The sequence below is a fragment of the Lactuca virosa genome, chromosome 9 (genome assembly GCF_052849685.1).
Source record: "Lactuca virosa cultivar CGN04683 chromosome 9, Lactuca_virosa_CGN04683_v6, whole genome shotgun sequence".
NCBI classification, from domain to species: domain Eukaryota; kingdom Viridiplantae; phylum Streptophyta; class Magnoliopsida; order Asterales; family Asteraceae; genus Lactuca; species Lactuca virosa.
Window position 1 is genome coordinate 31,768,058 of NC_136434.1, and position 24,052 is coordinate 31,792,109.

Genomic DNA, 24,052 nt, shown 5'->3' on the forward strand with positions numbered 1-24,052 from the left:
AGTCCATAGAGGTACTCGGCGAGTTCGAGCGTCAGAAGGAGGAAGTTTCGGGATTTCTTGCTGTTTTACTTGAGGATACTTGCCTTAACTGTTTTGGGTCATTAAAATCCGATTTTAATCATATATATGAGTATATTCTTGACCTAACAAAAGATAATTACCAATTAGTTGAATAATAATTTCCTTATATGATAATTGTTGATTATTTGAATTGAATTGGTAAATTGTTTTGCAAATAACATTAAATAAGATCAAATTGAGATAATCTAATTAGATGATTTATATTATTTGCTATTTGATCCTTATGCTTTGAAAAAGTTCAAGACTTGTCCTCAAGCTTTGAAATTTTAAATTTTGTGATTAAAAGTTTAATTTGGATAATTTTAAATTTCAATCCCTAGAATTTTACAAGTTTAAAATTCAACCCTATACTATTATATTATTACAAGCTTAATATATATATATGTATGATTTACAATGCTAGTCTTACCGTTAGTAGGCCTCATTCACGAAGCCAGTCTATAAGGTGGGTATAAGGTTGCTGCCTATAAAATGGCGCTTAATGGGTGTACATTCACACCCACCGCTTGCTTGACTGGTGGAGGGTCGTTAGCCGAACGGGTAGGATAGGGCAAACCTCCTCTCATTAATAAGTATAATGAATCTATATAAAGTAACTAAACATGTTTTATAAAATTCCCAATCTTAGTTACTTTAGGAAAAGTGAATTGATGCAATCCCATGAAATTACACTTTGTACCCTCGCTAAGACATTAATGGAGCGCGTGTGGTTAACCGGCACATTAATTGGGTTCTAAGCAAAGGTGACAAAGGATGACTCATCGTTCGTTATAGTTCAATGGAGCGTGTGTGGTTAACCAGCACATTGAATAGGTAACTGTAACAATGAGGGCACCATGTACATTTGCATGGTTATTCACACCCACTTTGTGATCCTCGGCATCCCAGTCACAAACGAGAGGGGCATATCGAGATTTAAACATGCCATTGAAAGGTTCAATGAATCTCAAAGAAATCTAGGAATTCTCAATACATTTAAAAACTTAAAGCTTATGTTTTTATGGTGAAGAATTAGTGAATCGTCATTCACTTACCTCCAAATTATTTGCATATTGGATTACGGCATCCCTTTTCTAATGTGTAAATAACGTTGTTGGGTCCTAGCCCTAATTTTTCATTTTGGGTGTTAATTAGGGACTTAATCTAATCAAACTTTGTTCTTTCTATTTGTAGATGTCTAACGCAAACAACGCAGCTGCTAGCTCATTTCCTCTAATGAGCCTTTGTCAAAAAGTGACATTCGATGGAACGAACTTTAGCGAATGGATAAGATACATTCGCACAATCGCGCGTTACGAGGACAAAGAGTATGTTCTCGATGAGAAGCTCGAAAAGATCAATCCAGAAACTGCTACTCCTGAAGAAATGGCTGTCTTTGAGAACCATGAGCATGATGCAACGAAGGTCCATTGCATCATGATAGCCACAATGAACTCAGAATTCCAAAAGTCCTATGAGGACATGTATCCTTATGAGATGCATCTAGACTTGATGGAGAGGTATCACCAAAGCGCGAGGCAAGAGCGCTATGAAATCATAACGAATATGATTACTGCTAAAATGGGAAGTGGAGAGTCTCTTACTGTGCACTTGCAAAAGATGCAAAGGTATGTTGATCGTCTTCGCATGTTGAATGTCAACTTTGGGGAAGATTTGGCTATCGACAATGTTCTTCACTCCTTGCCCTCATGCTACAACCAATTTAGGATGACCTACCACATGAACAAGGAAGAGGTCACCCTAAGCAAACTCCAAGGGCTCCTGAGGACTGCTGAGAGCAACCTCAAGGACAAGTCTGTTGCACCAACTCCCAATCCACCCGTTGCTCCTGTTTTGGCTATTGGACAGGGAAGGGGCAAGAAGAGGAAGGTTTTTTCAAAGAACCACCACAAAGGAAAGTCCCAAAATGGTTCCTCTTCTAGTGGGACCAAGGTTGATCCTGCTAAGCCCAACCCAAACCCAAAGGAGGCAGAGTGCCACCATTGCCACAAAATAGGGCATTGGAAGAGAAGCTGCCCGGAATATCTGCAAGCCATCAAGGATGGGAAGATCAAGCCATCTTTCGCATGTATTTACACAATTAAATCTAATGATTCATCTCATGCTATTTCTTGGGTTCTTGATACAGGGTGTGGTTACCACATTTGTTCTGATTTGCAGGGACTAGGAAGAAATAGGGATGTGGAGCTTGGAAGAATAAATCTGATCATGGGAAACAGAAGAACGTCGCCTGTCACCAAGATTGGAGTGTATTCCTTAGAGCTTAGGAATGGTTTGAATTTAGAATTAAATAATTGTTGCTACTCGCCAGATATGGCAAGAAACATCATTTCTTTTCATGGTTTATTTAGACAAGGATTTAGATATTCGTTTAATAATGAGAATGGTTCGATTTATGCTTATCTAAATGGTGTTTTATATTTTGAAGCGATGCCTTGTAATGGAATTTATGAAACTGTTATGGTTGTAGATAACCTAGGAAATGATGTGTTGTGTATGGATTCTTCCAATGGTATGGATAAAGCATCCTTGTGGCATTGTCGTCTTGGACATGTCAACAAGAAGCGCATAGCCCAACTCCAAAAGGATGGAGTGTTGGAGTCGTTCGACCTTAGGGAAGATGACACGTGCGAATCTTGTTTACTTGGAAAGATGACCAAGTCACCCTTCACTGGCACTTGTGCGAGGGGTGAGGGTTTATTGGATCTCATACATACAGATGTATGTGGACCCTTTAGATCCACCACAAGGGATGCAAATCGCTTCTATGTGACTTTCACAGATGATTATAGCAGATATGGGTATATCTACTTAATCAAGCACAAGTCAGAAACTTTTGAAAAGTTCAAAGAGTTTAAACAAGAAGTGGAGAATCAATTGGGCAGGAAAATCAAGATGCTTCGATCTGATCGAGGTGGAGAGTACCTAAGTCTTGAATTCCACGACTACCTCAAGGAATGTGGAATAGTTTCACAATTGACGCCACCTAGGACACCACAATTGAATGGTGTAGCTGAGAGGCGTAATCGAACCTTGATAGACATGGTTCGTTCCATGATGAGTCGTGCTTCACTACCTATCTCATTCTGGGGGTATGCCTTAGAGATTGCCGCCCATATCCTTAATTTAGTACCCACAAAGAAGGTTGCCAAAACACCTCACGAGATGTGGACAGGGAAAGCTCCCTCGTTGGCACATATCAAGGTTTGGGGCTGTGAAGTTTTCGTAAGACGAGAAACTCACGACAAGCTCGAACCTCGTAGTGAGCGATGTATATTCATCGGCTACCCACAGAAATCCTTTGGATATCTCTTCTATAGACCGAGTGACAATGTTGTCTTCGTTGCGAGGAGAGGGGTTTTCCGAGAGCGAGAACTCATAAGCCAAGGAGACAGTGGGAGGCAAGTCGATCTTGAAGAGATTCAAGAATCTAGCGATGAAGGAACCTCTAACACTGGCGCTCAACCCGAGGAGGAAACTCCAGTTGAACCAATTGACGAGTCCTTACCTCTTAGACGTTCCGAAAGAGTTAGAGTTCAACCCCAGTTTTATGGTTTTCATATTACTACCGAAGGGGACACGTATATTAGTGATGGTACACTAATAAATCTAGATGAACATAATAGCTATGAGGAAGCCATGGCAGGCCCAGAGTCTGTGAAATGGAAAGAGGCGATGGACAGCGAGATCCAGTCCATGTATGACAACCAAGTTTGGAATTTGGTTGACAATGTACCAGGTCGTAAGACGGTCGGGTGCAAGTGGATCTTCAAGAAGAAGACCGACGTGGATGGAAACGTGCACACTTATAAGGCGCGATTGGTTGCGAAGGGTTTCACTCAGACTCCTGGAGTTGACTACGACGAAACCTTCTCACCAGTTGCGAAGATAAAGTCTATTAGGGTGATGCTAGCCATTGCTGCATTTCATGACTATGAAATATGGCAAATGGATGTAAAAACCGCTTTCCTTAATGGGAAGTTGGCTGAGGATGTTTATATGGCTCAGCCAGAGGGTTTTGTCGATCCAAAGCATCCCAATAGAGTGTGTAAGCTTGAGAAGTCCATTTATGGGCTTAAGCAAGCGTCTCGCAGATGGAATCTTTGCTTCGATGAGAAAGTCAAAGAGTTTGGATTTGTACGAAGTGAAGATGAATCATGTGTATATGTCAAGGCCAGTGGGAGTATAGTTAGCTTTCTCGTTTTGTATGTCGATGACATACTGCTCATAGGAAACAACGTCCCGACTCTGCAGGAGGTTAAGTCCTGGCTCGGGAAGTGTTTCGCTATGAAGGACCTCGGAGAGGCTTCTTATATTTTAGGAATAAGGATAGTGAGAGAACGAAGTAAGAGACTAATAGGACTTAGTCAGAATACTTACTTGGATAAGGTACTAAAACGTTTTAGTATGGAAAACTCGAAAAAGGGAGAACTACCGATACAGAGTAATGCCAAATTGAGTAAGACTCAAAGCCCGAGTACAGAAGCCGAGATAGCTGAGATGAGCCGAATACTCTATGCTTCCGCAGTTGGCTCAATCATGTATGCTATGACTTGTACTCGCCCTGATGTGGCCTTTGCTTTGAGCATGGTCAGTAGATATCAGGGGAACCCAGGTAGAGCTCATTGGATTGCAGTCAAGAATATACTTAAGTACCTTCGGAGGACCAAGGAATGGTTTTTAGTCCTCGGAGGGAGTGATGACTTAAAGGTGCGAGGGTATAGTGACGCCAGCTTTCAGACCGACAGGGACAACTACCGTTCGCAGTCGGGCTGGGTCTTTACCCTTAATGGGGGAGCGGTGACTTGGAAAACTTCCAAGCAAGAAACAGTAGCTGATTCAACGTGCGAATCAGAGTACATTGCAGCGAGCGAAGCGTCAAAGGAGGCTATGTGGTTGAAGAACTTCATTGGTGATCTTGGAGTTGTGCCTACCATAAAGGAGCCTATGGAAATTTTCTGTGATAATGAAGGAGCGGTTGCCTTGACTAAGGAACCGAGGGATCATGGTAGATCTCGACATATCGACAGAAAATATCATTTTATTAGACATCGAGTAGAAGAAGGACACCTCGTGGTAAAGAGGGTATCGTCAGAGGATAACCCAGCAGATCTGCTTACGAAGGGACTTAGCAGGGTTAAGCATTTGCAGCACGCTAGGAGCATTGGGCTAAAGGACGATATTAGTTTAGATTAGATAGTTTGGAAACGTGTAATAGATAAGTGTAATTGACATTTGATGATTAAATAAAGGAGTATTATTTATAAGTAAAGCTACTGTCTTATGTTAATTGTTTAACTATTGTTTCATTTTGCATGTTTTGACTTCCTGAGTAATTAATTATTTGATAATAATTGAATTATTCGAATAGTCCACAGTCGTTCATATGTTGGAAGTAGGTATGAATGAAGACTGTCATGAATTGGTGTGTAGATTGTCTAAAGTGTATTAGACATTGCAAAGGTTTGCTGCAACGTTCATGAGTGCTTATGAACTTGATTTGAGCATTGGAATAAACCCGCACTTGTTGGAATCACTTCATGGAATTTATCACGAGTAATCACAAGATGGTAATATCATATAGTCTTAAAACCTAGATATATGGTTTATTGTTTGTTAATTGGTTATGCATTGATAATGCGCAAACGCATCAGTAACTTGATGTTATAAAACGTATTGTTGTGTGTAATTTGATTAGTGGATAGTAAATGCATATAAGTCGAAGTTTATCTGTTCCTTTTATCCTAAGAGGGTAAAAGCGATATCAGGGCCCCTCGATGATTTGATTTGACTTATGTGCCGGGCCCGGTCAGAACTAAATTGATGTGTTCGATTAAGTTCTATGTCAAATGAATCTGAGATCGAGAAACAAATTGCAGGACAATAAGTATGACCATGTTCCATGTAATTGTCCGCACGATATCTAGAACAGAGGATTATACGATCCCTTATCTAAAGGACAGGATACTGATAAGATCAGAGTTGACAGCGTCTTTGAGAGCTACGATTGCTAATCGGATTGTGTTTGCATATATAGTTACTAGACTTATCCAAGTGGGAGACTGTTGGATTAGTGTCTAAGGCTGTAACTATATTTGGTAAGTACTTGACCCGGTTATGCATGGTCCTTTTGGGTTGCCTTCACCATAGCAACTTGACAGGATGATTTGTTAAGAGAGAAGAGATATTATTAATATATTATGAGAATAATATATATTTAAGGAATAATAATATTATTTGATTAATATAAGTCATATATTAATTGAGAATTAATTTGGTGACTTAAAGAGGTTAATTGAATAAAGGGCATAAACTGTCAAATGTGTGATAGTTGTATTTTGGGCTATGTATCCTTATGGATATTGGGGTGGACGAAATTTAGGGTTTGGGAACCTTAAATTCGTCCAAGCCTTGTATCTAGAAGGATCTTGGATTGCTTAGGGCCTAAGTCATTCAATTAGGGTTAAAGGAGAAACCCTAATAGCTCATAGTATAAATAGAACCCTTGGGGTGGAGAAATTGACACTCTTGCAAGCCAAGGAACCTAGGGCTTATTTCTATCCCTCCTCCCTCTCTCTCAATATCATCTTCTTGCTAGTTGGTGTTTGTAAGCCATTAGAGGAGTGACAATTGTGACTCTAAGCTCCAAGAAGAAGAAGTATCAAGCAAGTAATTCAAGGTATTCTTTCAGATCTGATTTCATATGATTAGATTCAATATATTACATTAGATCTAGTATTGCAAGTCTTGGATTCAATGCATGTTCAATTAGAGAAACCTAGATCCAAGCAATTAGGGTTTGCATGTGCACATAGGAAAGTTCTTATGGCTCAAACCCATCACCAGCACCAAGATGGTTCTCTCCAGCTATAGAGGACGATCTCAGATCTATCAGCTGATCTAAATTGATCGTCGGAGTCCGCTCCCGGGACACAGTCCCTGGGGCGGCTCTAACGTATCTCTCTGATTGTGACCTCACAGATCTGTCTCCGGCGTAGAAGCGCATCCTCAGAGCAGGTGGTCGGAGCCGATGTCGCATCATATATATATATATATATATATATATATATATATATATATATATATATGTATATATATATATATACACTCACACACGGTCCATTAGGATGGCCTAGACAGCTCTAGCGCGCCAGCCTTGCCTGAAGCTCCCTTGCCAGCCTTGCTGGGGACTCTCCTGCAGGCCCGGCCTGGCGCTCCCTTGCCTGGCGCCCCCTTGCCGGCCTTTCCTGGTGTGTGCCCGTCACCCTTGCCTGGGGCGTGCCCGCCAGCCTTGCCCGGCGCCTCCGGGCGGCCTTGCCAAACTCCTTGCTAGTTGAGCCTGAATTGGGCTGGCCCAAGGCCTGACCTAATTCCCATTGAACTAATTGTCCCCTATAAATAGAATAGTTCCCCCTCCTTGGAGGGGGACTTTTTCCCAAGTGGCTCAGCTGCCACCAGACTTCTCCCATTGGCTCAACCGCCACACTATACTCCGGCCGGGTGGCTCAGCCGCCACCCACCGTCGTCAGCCACCTTATACCACCACCAGCACCAAGATGGTTCTCTCCAGCTGAGGAGAACAATCTCATATCTACCAGCTGATCTAACTTGATCCTCAGAGTCTGTTGTCGGGGCATAGTACCTGGGACGGCTCTAACAGCCTTTTCTGTTGTGACCTCACAGATCCTTTCCGACATAGAAGCATACTCTCAAAGCTGGTGGTCGGAGTTCCATGTCACATCATTTGGCGTCATCCCGGACTTGAACGAGCAGCCACCATCTCGTTCTTGCCTAGATCTGTTCAGATCTGTTGTGCTTTAACTCAGGTTTACTCAGATCCGTTCACGTTTAGCACCATTTGTTCAGATCCGTTTGGCTCTTGCCAAGATCTGCTTCACCATCGTTCACATCTATTGATCTACTTAGTTTTTCGTACAAATATTTTGATCTTCTTACTTTTTCGTTCAAATCTCTTGATTTGTTGAGTTTTTCTCACTCAGATCTTCAGATCTGCCTCGTTTTTGCTCAGATATCTGGATGTGTTTCGTTTCAGTTCATTTGAGCAACTCTCAATTGTAACGTCACAAAAATAAGACCCAAAAATTTCAATTTTAATTTAATAAAATCAGTATTCCAAAATATCATCAATACAATCCAAATAAAATATGTGTATTAAACATCATATCAGATCAGAGAGAATAACACAAAGCGGAACGAGGTGGTGTGTGCTTTGCAATCATCTCGAGCCATTCCCCTTGGAAATGGAAGTACCTGAAACATAAACTGAAAACCATAAGAACAAAGCTGAGTGAGTTCCCAAAAATACCACATACCGTACATAATAAACACATAATGGGCACCGCCCGTCATCGGGCTCCGCCCGACATCGAGCCCCGGTCGGTATACAGATCGGGCCCCGCCCAGCATACATATAAACATAAATCAAATTAACACATACACATGCAATAATCACAAAGATACATAGCATATAAAAATGTCATCGGGCCCCGCCCGGTAAGCATACGAGTATATAACACATGCAAGAGTCACGCAAACATATAGCAACTTAACATAGCATAATCATGGGCCGGTATTTGTGCCTTCGACCCGCTAAACACAGTGAGGAAACTCACCTCGCACTGCTGAATCACAATGATCAATCCCTGGCTGCTGGTCCAACAATCCCCAAGCTATCAATATCAATTAACATGCAATTAACAAACGAGATTCCAATCCATAATTATCTGTCCATACTTAGGGTAAAAAGACCATTTTCCCCCCTTACCTAGTTTGGTCCAAGACTAAGGCATAAACCTACAATCTAAAAGGCCCAAAAACCAAATAATCATTCAAGGCCCAAACATGGCCCAATTTTCCAAATTGGGCCCAAACTCTTACATGGGCCTTACCCCAAGGCCAACCAATAATCCTAGTCCAAAATACTTGCATTCAGATGGCCCAACAAGGCCCTAAGCATCCAAGCCCAAAAGAATGGCCCAAACTAGAAGCCCAAAACGTGAAGCCCATCAGATTGAGTACGTGGGGCGTACTCAGCACGTACGCGCAACGTACTCGCTTGAGGGCGTGTACGCACAACGTACTCACCCATTCAGCTAAATCTCGATTTTAACCCTTAATCCATTAAGACATTGCTCCAAAACGTAGATCTGACTTCCTTGAGCTGGATTATCACGTAAAGTTGCTAACTTTACGTTCATGCATGGCTAAATGAAGCTCTTAAGCTTAAAAAGGACTTAATAGATAACTTAATGCATGCATGAGACCTAATACCCCATAAAGTTGGCACCTTTATGCTTAAGGAACTCCTAATAAGCTCATATCTAAAAGAATAAGTCCTTCAAACGTATTAACTCATCAACCAACCCAAAAAGGGACCAAAAGCATATCAAATAAAGTCATAAAGAGATCTAAAAGCCAAGGTATGAACTTGATACCTCCAAAGTCTTGCAAAAAGGGTAATGATTTTGGATCTACAAACTCTTCAACATGCAAACGACCTTCAATCTTCTTTACTTCCTTCACAAAGGGCAAAATAACCACCAAAATCTTCTCAAGAGCTCAAGAACACCATAAAGAAGGCTTAAGGGTCGATTTAGGGTTTTACTAGGTTTGGGGGCTGGTAAAGAGGCCAACTTTAGGCACTTAAGGTCTTTAAATAAGGTGCAACACCCTAAAAGTAGGGTTTCTTAAACACCAAATGTGCTAAGCGTAACCCTCGTACGCCCAACGTACGAGGCCTCACAATCCCGACTGCCATCTCACTTAGTACGCTAAGCGTACCATGTGGTACGCCCCGCGTACTACTCCAAGGACCAAAATGCAACATTTTGAAAATAAAAGGGCAATAAGGAACATACCAGAAATCCAAGTGTTACAATTCTCCCCCACTTGAATCAGACTTCGTCCTCGAAGTCCGCTGCCCCGAATAACTCCGGATAATGCTCCCTCATCTCATCTTCGGGCTCCCAAGTGCACTCCGAACCCTTGTAGTGCTGCCATTGCACCTTCACCAACTCGATAACCTTCTTCCTTAAGGTTTTCGTCTTCCAATCCAGAATCGCCACCGGTCTCTCAATATAATTCAGGCGGTCGTCCACCTGAATATCCTCCAATGGTACCACTGCGGAGTCATCCACTAAGCACTTCCGCAGCTGAGAGACATGGAACGTGCTATGAATCTGATTAAGCTCATATAGAAGATCCAAACGATAAGTAACCCGGTCCACCAGAGCCAAAACCCTGAAAGGACCAATATACATGGGGCCCAACTTGCCCCGCTTTCTGAACCGGATGACACCTTTCCAAGGTGACACCTTCAGGAGAACCATATCTCCCACCTGAAACTCTAAGTATGACCAGCACCTGTCGGAAATATACCTGGGGCCCAGCTTGCCCTGCTTTCTGAACCGGATGACACGTTTCCGAGGTGACACCTTCAGGAGAACCATATCTCCCACCTGAAACTCTAAATCTGATCGACGACTATCAACATAACTCTTCTACCGACTCTGAGCTGTCTGGAGCATACTCCAAACCTGTTGAATCAGCTCAATGGTCTTGAGTACCACCTCGGTACTCCCCATAACCTGCTGACCAACGTCACCCCAACAAATCTGGGTCCTACACTTCCTCCCGTAGAGCATCTCGTAAGGAGGTCGATCAATGCTAGCGTGATAACTGTTGTTATACGAAAATTCTGCTGACGGAAGATATGTATCCCAACTCCCACGAAAGTCCAGAACACACGCCCGCAATATATCCTCTAGAGTCTAAATAGTCTGCTCACTCTGACCATCAGTCTGCAGATGGAATGCTGTGATGAAATGGAGACGAGTGCCCAACTCGTCGTGAAACCTCTTCCAAAACCTGGAAGTAAACCGGACATCTATGTCAAAAACCACCGATACCAGCACCCCATGACATGCCACAACCTCCCTGATATAAATCTCGACCAACTTCTCTGTAGATATACTCTCCTGAATCAGGTTGCAATGCGCGCTCTTGGTCAAACGATCCACGATGACCCAAATTGAATCCACTCCACGCGCAGTCCGGGGTAGCTTCGTGATAAAATCCATGGCAATATCTTCCAATTTCCATACGGGAATCTCCAACGGCTGCATCTTTCCATGAGGTTGCTGATGCTCGGCCTTGACTTTCTTGTAAGTCAAGCACCGCTCCATGTACCAAGCCATATCCCGCTTCATGCAGAGCCACCAATAAGCAGGACGAAGATCCCTTTACATCTTCTTCGCCCCAAGATGAATGAAGAACCTCGGCTTGTGTGCCTCCTCCATCAGAATCTGACGCACAGCACCCCAATACGGAACCCAAACTCGCCGATGCGGAGTGAACAATCCATGACTATCATAATCGAATGAAGCGTCCTAACCCACAATACGCTATCTCTTCCGGCGCTCTTCCTTCATAGCCTCGACCTGAGCCTCACGAATCCGCTCCAAAAACAGAGTAATCACGATCATCCTCAAACATATGTCTCTTATCGGAGCCACGACCGTCTTGCGGCTAAGAGCATTGACCACCATATTGGCCTTTCCCAAGTGATAAAGGATCTCGCAATCATAATCCTTCACCATATCCAACCACCGTCGCTGCCTCATATTAAGATTTGGTTGATCCATCAAATACCTCATGCTCTTGTGATCCGTGTAAATAGTACAACGGACCCCGTAGAGGTAATGCCGCCAAATCTTGAGGGAGAAAACCACAACCCCCAACTCCAAATCATGCGTCGGATAATTCGCCTCATGAGGCTTCAGCTGCCTTGCAGCATAAGCGATCACACGACCCCTTTGCATGAAAACTGCCCCTAATCATGTGATCAAAGCATCACAATAAACCACGAAATCATCAACACCCTCTGACAGGGTCAGAATCGGCGCCTCACACAACCGTTATCTCAATGTCTCAAAAGTTGCTTGCTGCTCAGGCCCCCAACAAAAAGTAACCATCTTATTTGTCAGTCGGTCAAAGGAATAGCTATCTTGGAGAAATCCTAGATGAATATCCGATAATAATCCGCCAAACCAAGAAAACTCCGAATCTCAGATGGAGACCTCGAAACCTCCCACTGCATCACGACCTTAACCTTGGCCGGATCGAATAGAATACCATTCTGGTTGACAAGGTGCCCCAGAAACTGCACCTCGTACAACCAGAACTCACACTTGGAGAACTTGGCGAAAAGTCTCTCCCTCCTCAAGGTCTCCAACACTTCCCTCAAGTGCTCCTCGTGCTACTCCTGAGTCTTGGAATAAACCAAGATATCATTGATGAAAACAATCACAGACCGATCCAGCATCGGTCTGCACACACGGTTCATGAGATCCATGAACGCGGTTGGAGCATTGTGTCACAATTAGCAAATTAGGGTTAAGATGTTGATCCGTGTACAAGACAATTTCCTCTATGTAACCTTGCAACATTACATTTAGTGAAATTCAAACTACAATGCTATTTAAGTTCCTACGTTCATACATTGTGATTCAAGCCGAAACAACCTCACACAAGTCCAAACTTGATCCAATAAGCCAAGTCCAATCAATTTTGGGCCTTAGCCCAAGAATTCTCGGCCCAAAACCCTTATTGGACCAAGACTTCTATTGGACTATACATTAGGTTGAGAACCCTTCATTGGGACTTATTGGGCCGAAAGCTTTTTCTTAGGCCTTATTGGGCCGAGAGTTTTCCCTTGGGCCGAAAACCTTTTTCTTAGGCCCTAAATGGACCGAACACTCCTATTGGGCTGAAAATTTTTATTGGGCCAAGCCAAAATCGAAGCCCATTATTTTTGGGCCACCCTTTGGGCCGAAAACCCTATGGGTCGGTTATGGGTTAATAAAAAAAAGCTTGAGATAAAAGAGTGACACCTCACTTTTATTTACCATGTAACAAAGCCTTTGGACCATCAAACATCCATGCACCTCCCATCACCTTTAGAGAAGTCAACCCTCACTCTCTTCCCTCCCTCATTCTCTTATTCGGCCGATCACACACACATACACACACTTCACAACTTCAAATTCCTCTCATTTCTCTCAAGAACATCCACCATTCTTCTCTCAAAAATCTCAAGTTCATCATCATCAAAAATCGAATTCTAGTCTTCTTGGTAAGTTCTATGTTAAACTCAAGTGTTTTGTTTCATGTTTATGTTAAGAACATCCCATTTACACACTTTTGTTGTGTGTTAGACTCTTAGAAACACCACCATTTTGAGAATCTCACCAAGAACACAAGCTAGGCTCGAAGTTTCTTCTTCTTCTTCTTCTTCTTCTTCTTCTACATCTCGAAAATCCTCAAGGGGAGCTTCATACCCCACTATTTTCATGTTTTCATCCTTTGGGGGGGGGGGGGGGGGGAATACAAGTCAAGTTTTGTTTAAATCTTTGGATCTTTGCATGCACTTGTGTGTTTATGTAACTATTAGTGTTGAAATGTTGAATGTTCATGCTAACACCCCATAAATTCGAGATTTACAAGCCTCATGAGGCTAGGGTAAATCTATCATTTGGAAAGTTTCATGTATCATGGTTATGTGTTGAAGATGAAATAAGATCACCACTAAAAAGGTTCTTAATATATGCTTAAAATCATAAAATATATGTTAATAGCATTTTGTGCTATAAAAGTTTTGTAGTATGTTTGTTCACTCAAAATGGTGAAAATATGGGTTACACTAAAAAATGGTTAGCTTTTGGTCATATGAAATTTTAACATTTATACTTACACAAATAATAGAATATAATAAATTTTCAAGATTTCTATAAGTATTTTCGTAAAAACCGTGACATGCTAGAGTCACACCAAAATAGTATATTTTGTGTTACAAAACTCCTAAACTAAATTTTGGTGTGTTATACAAACTACAAAACTTGATTGTTTTACTAAAAATGATTTTTACTAGTAAAATAGTCGTAATATGTGGTCACCATTTTAATAGTTGGAAAGCTTAGAGGATTATGCTATTTACACAACATATAGACAAGTCCATTAACGATTATTTATAAAAAGTGTTATAAATAATTTAACTAACACGGTATACAAAACAGAATTATTACGACAAAGAAAAACGCGCGTCATAAAACTGCAGTCATGGATTTACACTAGTAATATCATTTTCATTATTCAATAATGGGAGTCAAAGTTCGCGTAAATCTGTTAAGTCACTTGTGAGACTTTCCTTCGCCATACCTACCTAGCATACACCGTAAGTCCTGTAGTTATAACCAGAGTATCCTGGAGGAAAAGCGATGTAATTGTGTATAGATCTATACGGGGTTGACACCCACACCTGAGCTGTTCGCTACAGCTAGACTAGGGCAGTCTAGGGTGGCAAATATCTTACCGAAACCGACGCCTGAAGAACGTCATGACATATATTTTAGTCGCATCAAGCATGGTTGTAATGAATCACATAGGGATTAAAAAATGTTGGATTTACAAAATTATACACTTCACTGGTTTTATAAAGTATAATACTATGCTTCATTTTTGTACTTTACTATCACCACTCCAGTCTTAGGGTTTTAAGACTACACTTTTTCATAAAACAGGAAATATGGGATTTTCTGGAAACACACACTCTTTTTACTTACAAACAAAAGAAAACAAAGGACACACATGCAATGAGACAGTTGTGTTTAAATATGTGTATATTTACAGCTCCTCATAAGGAAGGACAATGAGATAGTGGGCCTGAAAGATGAATCCATTTGATGATTCACAAGTATTAAGGTGTTTTTTAAAGTTTCTCTTATCCAAATTTGAATTGTTAGTAAATAGCCTAATGGTATTTTTAAAAAATCTAAATATCCATTGAACTGTTTGTTTTTCAAAATTATAGTAATTTGCTCAAGGGTTCAATGTTTCTCATGAGAACCGACATTGGCTAAGTGTGTGGCTTGATTTGAAAGCATGCCTCTTCAACTTTTACTTTGTGACAATCATAACTAAATTACCCTTATTACCCTAATACCCTTACAACGCTTTCTCATTATTTTTTTTTATCAGGGTGATAGTAATGTTGGTATAGGCCCCTGTTCTGATCACTTTAAGCTTATACCCAAGTAAAGCAAACCAGAGAGTTGCAGGGAAAGATTCCCACTTTTCTTATTGATTTCGGATAATAGAAACAAAACTTACAAGGCTTTAAATAATAAACAAAGGAAAACTGCTAAGCTAAGAAACTGTCAAAAACGTGTCCTCCTAAATAGGTGGCAGCTACACCACTTATTCCTTTAGACAAGGTCAACAAAGGACCAAGTCAGAATTACTTATCCCACAGGCTCCCCCTTAATTCTGATCTTTGTCTTCAAGCTTCACAACTCCCAAGAGATGCCTCATCTCTATAAACTTGAGTCTAGGCAGGGCTTTTGTTAAGGGGTCTGCTCTCTGTTCTTCACCACTAATGTGCTTCACCTCAATTTGATTCCTTTCAATACATCCACGTATGAAATGGAATTTAGTATCAATATGCATGCTCCTTCCGTGAAAGACTGGATTCTGCATAAGGGCTATGGTAGATTTGTTGTCTACATACATCCTGACACTTTCTTCTTTCAAGCCAATAAACTCTTTTAGTAAACTCCTTAGCCATAAAGCTTGACATGCTGTGGCTGTTGCTGCCATAAATTCCGCCTCACAAGAACTTAGAGCCACCGTTTGTTGCTTCTGGGATGACCAAGTAATTGGATTTCCTGATAAGTAGAAAATCATTCCTGTTGTACCCTTTCTACCATCAATATCCATTCCATAGCTGCTATCACTGAATCCAATAAGTTTTCCATCTCCGCCTTTCTTGTACACTAAACCAAAGTTGGTTGTTCCCTTTATGTACCTTAAAATATGTTTGAATGCCTTCAGATGACTTTCCTTTGGTGATTCCATGTACCTGCTTACTACTCCCACTGAATAGCTAAGATCCGGTCTTGAGTGTATGAGGTAACGAAGACTGCCAATAAGTCGCCGGTACTCAGTAGCATTAACCGGCACTCCATCTTCATCCTTTGTTAAGCGCATACGAGGTTCCATTGGGTATTGAGTTGGGTTACACTCTCCCATTCCTGCTATTTGAAGAATCTTCTTAGCATACCCTATTTGACTTACTGTGATGCCATCTTTGCTTTGGTGAACTTCTATCCTTAAGTAGTAGGATAGAATTCCCAAGTCACTCATGTTAAAGATATTCAACATTCGTTTTTTGAACTCATTCACCAGCTCTTCACTTGTTCCTGTTACGATCAGATCATCCACGTAAACTCCAACTATCAAGACTTGGTTTGACTTATGGAGTTTATACACAGCATACTCCTGTGGACATCTCTTGAATCCCATCTCTTTCAATGTTTTGTCAAGTCTATCATTCCAAGCTCTCGGAGCCTGACGGAGACCATAGAGTGCCTTGTTCAACCTGTACACCATGTTCTCTTTTCCTTCAATGAAAAATCCAGTTGGTTGTGTAACGTATACTTCCTCCAGTAAAAACCCATTTAAAAATGTTGATTTCACATCCAAATGGTGAACTTTCCATCCTCCACTTGCTGCCAAGGCCAACAGCGCCCGTATTGTTTCCAGACGTGCTACCAGCGTAAAAACCTCATCGAAATCGATATCCTTTTTCTGTACATATCCCTTGGCGACTATTCTAGCCTTGTATTTGGTCACATTTCCTTCTGCATCTTTCTTCAATTTAAAGACCCACTTCAGACCTATTGCTTTTTGACCTTTAAGAAGGTGAGTTAACTTCCAAGTATCATTCTTTTCAACAGATTCCAACTCCTGTTTCATTGCTTTTATCCACTCCTCTTCACCCGAGGCTTCTTCATAGGTAGTGGGTTCTTCTCTTGCATACATCAAAACTTCCGAATCTTCTTGTAGGGCTTGAGTTTCCTCGTATATATCAGTCAAGGACCGAAAACCACGGACTGGTGTGTCATCGTATGTTTCTCTGTCTACACTAGGAACTTCGTCTGAGGATGGAGATAAGGTGTCCGCAAATGAATTTGGTGATTCACCCCTTTCGTTGCTAGCTTGTGATTGACCAGGAGATGTCGGTTGTGAGTGGCTTTCGCTGGATTGTGAATTAGGGCTTGCCATCTCCCCTTGTATTGGATCGTTCCCCACCACACATTCTTGGGCCATAAATTCACTGGGAAATCTGACCCAATCATTTAAAATTGGGCCTTCAGATTGCGACTTAGCCCAATCCCCTTTCTTTTTCTCTTCGAATATAACATCACGTGATACCCAAATTCTCTTCCGATTAGGGCAGTACAAGCGATACCCTTTTGTTCCCTCCTCGTTTCCTAGATAGATCATCTTCTCACTTCTATCACTCAACTTTGTGAGCTGATTCGATGTCACTTTTACATGGGCAACACAGCCAAACACTTTAAAGTGTTCAAGTGTTGGCTTCTTCCCTTGCATTCCTTCGTATGGGGTCATACCCTTGACTCCTTTTGTTGGAACTCTGTTGAGTATTTGAACTGCATGGCGTACAGCTTCCCCCAAAGTTTTTCTGGTACTTCCATTGCCTTCAGTATTGATCTGGTGACTTCAAGAATCGTCTGGTTTCGGTGCTCTACAACCCCATTCTGTTGTGGGGAGTAGGGCGTTGTCAATTGTCTTTTAATTCCCTCCTGGTTGCAATAATCAGTGAATTCTTTAGACGTGAATTCACCTCCTCGGTCTGTGCGCAACATCTTTAGTTTGAACTTCCCTTCAGCTTCTACACGATTCTTGAACTTCTTGAACGCATAAAATGCTTCACTTTTGGTTCTGATCATCGTCACCCACATATACCTGCTATAATCATCTACTATAAGGAGGAAATATTGATTACCTCCTATAGTTTGGGGTGTTATTGGGCCACAGAGGTCTGCGTGTACCAATTCTAGAGGATTCATTGCTTGCCATTGAGTTTCTTTTGGGAACGGTTGTCGTGTTTGTTTGGCGACTAGACATCCTTCACAAACTTGTGTGGGATGGTTGATTCTCGGCACTCCAATCACCAGTTCTTTCTCCACCATGGACTCGATCAAGGGAAAATTTATATGCCCCAGCCTTGCATGCCAAAGCAAAGCAACATCATCCAAACTTGCACTGAGACATATTGGTTGTGAAGTATGGAGCACAATCTTGTACAACCGGTTTCTTGAGCACTGCACCTTCATGACCAGCCGATTTCTTGCATCATGAACTCTCAAAAATTCATGGATCATCTCAATTCTGTACCCTACTTCTGTCATTTGACCAAGGCTAAGTATATTACTCTTCAAGGCAGGGATGTAATATACTTCGGATATTATCTGCTGCTCCCCGTTTTTACACTCCAACAGAATTGTTCCTCTTCCTTTGATTTGTACTTTGGATCCGTCCCCGAATCTCACTTGCCCTATTATTCTTTCATCAAGTTCTGCAAAGTATTCTCGCACCCCTGTCATGTGGTTACTGGCCCCATTGTCCAAGTACCATGTGTCCTTCTCATTCCCTTTTGTTGCTGGGAATACTTTGTCTTCATTGAGCAACACCCATTCATCTATATCTTCACCCCATACAGTTAACAATAGCGCATGTTCTTCATCATGTACCTGTGTGAGATTAACATTAGCTTCCTTTCTCTTGGGATTTGGGCACTCCGTTGCAAAGTGTCCAAACAAGTCACAATTAAAACATTTTATGTGACTTTTGTCTCTTCCCTTTCCTCGACCATTACTTGTATCTCGGAATGATTGATGATTGCCTCGACCGCCTCTACCCCTTGAGCCTCTTCCTCGATAACCTCCTCGACCTCCCCTTTCATTAGGAGATCCACGACCTCTTCGTGCTGTACTAGGAGAGCCCTTTTGTGATTTTTGACCCATTTGCCCTTCAGATCGAGTCAGCAACAAACCCGCTTCAGCATTCGAGTTTTCACCACGAACTCGTAGTCGATCTTCATAGGCTTTGAGTCTACCAATAGCTTCTTCAAATGGCATTGTATCCAAGTCTGAATACTGTTCTATCGAGGCCATAAGTTGTAGAAATTTTTCTGGGACAGAATCAAGCAACTTTCTCACCAAAGTGCTATCTTCTATTGTTGCACCAAGACTGATGTATTTTGAGTTAATCCCACTCAACTTTCCTGCGAATTCATCTATGGTCTCTCCTTCTTTCATCCTCAGTGCATCAAACTCACTCTTGAGTGAGTGTAACCTCGCCTTTTGCACTCGATCTGCACCCAGGTACCGGATTTTCAAAGATTCCCACACCTCTTTTGCGGTTTTCTTCTTTGCTACCTGCATGAGAATGTCCTCTGGTATTGCTTGGAAGATGTAGGCTCGTGCCATCTTGTTCTTCTTCTCATCAACAGTCACTCCGACTGTTGGTTCAATGGATTCCCAAACACCTTGAGCATCCATGATAGCCTCCATCTTGATTGCCCACGTGGTATAGTTTGTTGAAGTCAACAATGGACACTGGAACGACACTCCACCGTTATCTTTTGGTACCTGTTGACTGGAACCTGTCATGTTGTCGTATCTTATGTATTTGGGCATAAACTGGAAAGCTCTGATAGCAAGTGTTGGTATAGGCCCCTGTTCTGATCACTTTAAGCTTATACCCAAATAAAGCAAACCACAGAGTTGCAGGGAAAGATTCCCACTTTTCTTCTTGTTGATTTCGGATAATAGAAACAAAACTTACAAGGCTTTAAATAATAAACAACGGAAAACTGCTAAGCTAAGAAACTGTAAAAAACGTGTCCTCCTAAATAGGTGGCAGCTACACCACTTATTCCTTTAGACAAGGTCAACAAAGGACCAAGTCAGAATTACTTATCCCACAAGTAATACCAGTTGCAAGAAGAAAAAGTTGAGACTAAAATATTTACCCCCAAAATGAAATGGAACAACTATGTGAATTGGTCCAGGGATTAGAGGGTGGTCATGTGCCGACTTCAGTTCCTCAACATGTTTCTTTCTCACCACTTCTGTTGGTCTCGCACTATCATTCTTCATATATTGAGGTACAATTATTTGTTGGTTAGTTTTTTATTTCAATCAATGTTTAATATGTTATTAGCGGTGTATATGTATATATTTATGCATCAGATACTAAAACGTCATGCCACTCAACTGTTCAATGACAGCCAAGATGACGCCTTCTTCATTCCAAATGGCCGCAACCAAACAGAAAGTACCAAATAAGTATTATGGTTTAGACGGTTTTATCTTTTTTTACAAATAGTGAAACTTTTAGCTGAAACCATGTGTTTGTTTATGCAAATATAAGATCACTGAAACTCTGTGGGCCACCTGGGAAATCGTTGAATATCAATTTCGTGTATCTGGTGAGTTTTGTGGCTAATTTGTTTACTCGATTTGAATAAGAAGCAAGATTGAAAGAACAATGTTAAAATAGAAAGAGGTTCTCACTGAAATCTTTAAAATTTTTCACCTTTTTACCTTTTAATATTCCATTTTACTCAACCATGATAAGAACCAATTTACGTGTTGCATCTGATTATTCTTGATTTTAGTAAATTTGGTCAAGGTTCAGAAAGTACCAGTAAAGATCAAATTTATACAAAATTCAAGGATAATTTCTCCAAGGAAAGAACTTTATTTACACTATAAATAATGGAATTTCAATTTTTGACCTTGGGGAGGACGATTGACAATGATGAGTAAAGAGCAACCTCAAAAACTTTGGGTATTGTTTGTAACTCAAACAATCAGGTAAATCTACTTTCCAGTTGACCTGATACTATATATATTTTATTATAACTGGTTCTTAATATTTTGTTTAGTAGCTGTTATTTATAGTAGCATCTTAACCCACCCTAAAAGTTAATGGAAGATGCTGATTTTTGACAGATGTAAAGGCATTACTTACAAGAATGATACAACCAAGTCCCACTATTGCAGGTAAAATTAATATTTTTTTTATAAATGATTATTAAGATACGTGATTATATGCAAACGTACAATAATATTACTTATTCATTTAGGGAATAAAGAAAAATTGAAGGCATTTAAGAAGCTTGGATATAATGTTGGCAGGTAAAAGATGAAACATGGAGAAAAGGTGAAGTACCTTTAGTTTTGAAGTTAATGGATTTAATTCGAAGTCTAAACAATTTTATATCATCATTTTATTTAACTACATTAACGCAAAAAAGCAAAATGGTCATATATTCTGAAGTTGTTTTTCCCTATTTTGAAAAATGTTTGATTCTTATGTTTTTGGATTAGAAGTGTTCATACGCATGTTATGTTTTGATGATTTTTTAAGATTGATGTAGATAATTAACCTTTTTAAGGTTTTTGGTTTTGGTTTAATAGTTCTTGAAATAAAAATGGGTAAAAATAATCAAGTTGCAGTTACATTAGTTACTTACCAAAAGTTTGTGTCGGGTGCAAAATTTCTTTTATGGAGTCTATGTATTATAGATATGGATTTATAAACGGATCAGTAACAATGTAAGTAATTCAAATTATTTCCAGTAGAACAGACTTTACAATCTCCTAAAACGAACCTAAAAAAAATTAACTGACACAAATCAAAACCAATGACCCATGCGGAGCATGGGAAACCTTTCTAGTTATAATTATAAAATTATTGTTTTTCGATTTTACCTTTATCGGACACAATTTTGAAAGCTCATATAATGGAATACAACTTTGTTATCTATAAAACTCACTTTTTTAACAACATCCACGCCAACTCGCCTTTGGACTAACATGTGTTATTAAACAATACTGTGAAAAAAAATTGTATATTATAAGTATTCCGGATCATCATACCGGAATAGATCATCGGGTTCCGGATCACGTTCATCGTGTTCCGGACCTACATTACAATTACCAAATTTCGGACTAAAATAACCGATAAGAAACACATTACAAAGTACTTACATAACATTCATTATACACAAAATACTTAAAGTGTAGAACTTACTTGGTTTGACGAATCCATGCTAAAAAATTTGGTCCAAAATACGGGTAGATCGTGCTTCGGATCTGCTAATACCGGAACGCGTATTCCAATTTTTTTTGTGTAGGACCCATATATATACCATAGGGCTTGAGCCGGTTTTCGGCTCTGGAATAACCCATTCTGGACAAAATGTTAGTTTTTTTTTTTTTAAAAAAAACTTGGTTATATTTAAAAAAAACCAAAAAAGTAGTTAGATTACTCAATTTCCCTAAAATAAATAGGGCATCTCTAATGGGAGTTTAATCTCATTATACTTAAAATCCCTATCGTAGGATAATGACAAGGATTCAATAGAATGAGGAGTTCAATCCTCTTTGAACTCTATATTATCTTTTTTTTTTCTCTCTCTCTCTCACACACACACACACACACACACACACACACATATATATATATATATATATATATATATATATATATATATATATATATATATATATATATATATATATAGGGTCAGGTTCCGATGAGAACTCAAAAACTAGTAAGGAATGCGAAGACAATTTTCCACCACCCATTTTATCAAGGGTACAAACGTCAAATCCAAATACTTGACCGTAGTGCATTCGCATGCGACCGATGTCCGTTGTAACTAATACGGACTTGAGGATTTAATCACGTGCGACGAACGTCTATGAAATATCATTTAAGTGAGATTTATTATTTATTTTCATTTATTTTGGTTTATTTTCATTATTTATTTATTTTTATATTTTTCGTAAAAAAATTTAAATAAATATATGCTCGGTTTTAACACTTTTATTTTTTTTGTTTTCTAATTTTAATTTTTATTCTTTTTATTTTTTTTGTTTTTTAATTTATTTTAATTTTAATTTTTTTGTTTTTTTTTTAAATATCTTTACTACATACTCGAAGATACTAGTGTTTTTCTTTATTTTTGTTTTTATTTTTTGATTTTTTTAAACTAAATATCGGTTTGAGTTTTTAATGTTTAACAATTATAAAATTTTAAATAAGAAAAATATTAAGGATCATAATAATTTCCGTTCATACTTTTTTTAAATCATTTTATTTTTGGATCATAAAATTTTGAATTAAATTATTTTGAATCGTAGTATTTTGAATCAAATCGGTTTTGAATCATATGATTTTGGATCAATAATATATTCAGTTAAATATAGTTTTTGTTAAAAACAATTATGGATCATTATATATTTTGAATCATAAAAGATATAACTAAAGATTATAAAATATTGAGTCTAAATATTTTAGATCATAATAAATTTAGGATCATAAAACAAGTTGAATCAAAAGTTTTTTTTTGAATCATAAATATTTTGAATTATCACATGTTGGGTCATATTATGTTCAATATATTTTATTAAAAAATTAATATCTTTTAAAATTAAAAATAAATACTTCAAAAACTTTTTTTTGAAAAATTCTTTTTACAAAGTGGCTAGTATATTGAGTAGAAGTATCCCTTTAATTTTTATGATTTTTGGAGAATTTGTTTTTTCTAGGTTTTTCTATAAAAAAAATAAAAAATATATTTTTTTTCAAATTTTCATGATTGTGCTTATTTTGTAGAGAATTAAATTTTAAGTACTTTGGTTTTTTTAGATTTTTTTTTCAAAAAAGAAAGGAAAAGTTATGGTCAAAAAACGAAGTGGGTGTATGTGTTAATTTAGGAGTAGATTATAATATTTGTATTTGCCGGTTAAAAAAAAATGAGGGTTTGACATGTGGGAAAGAGAGAAATATGATGGGGGTGATATTAAATTTACTATAGTTTTTAATTTTTAATTTCATGCTAATTAATTATTTAAAAAATAACAAGAAATAAAAGGAAAATGATAAATGATAAATGATAAATGATATGACAGTCCATTAAATTGTATAGAGTTTAATGTAGCGTAGAGTTTAACAGGTAAAGTTATATACCGAATGAAATATACATATGTCAATCCGTTGAACTCATATTAGT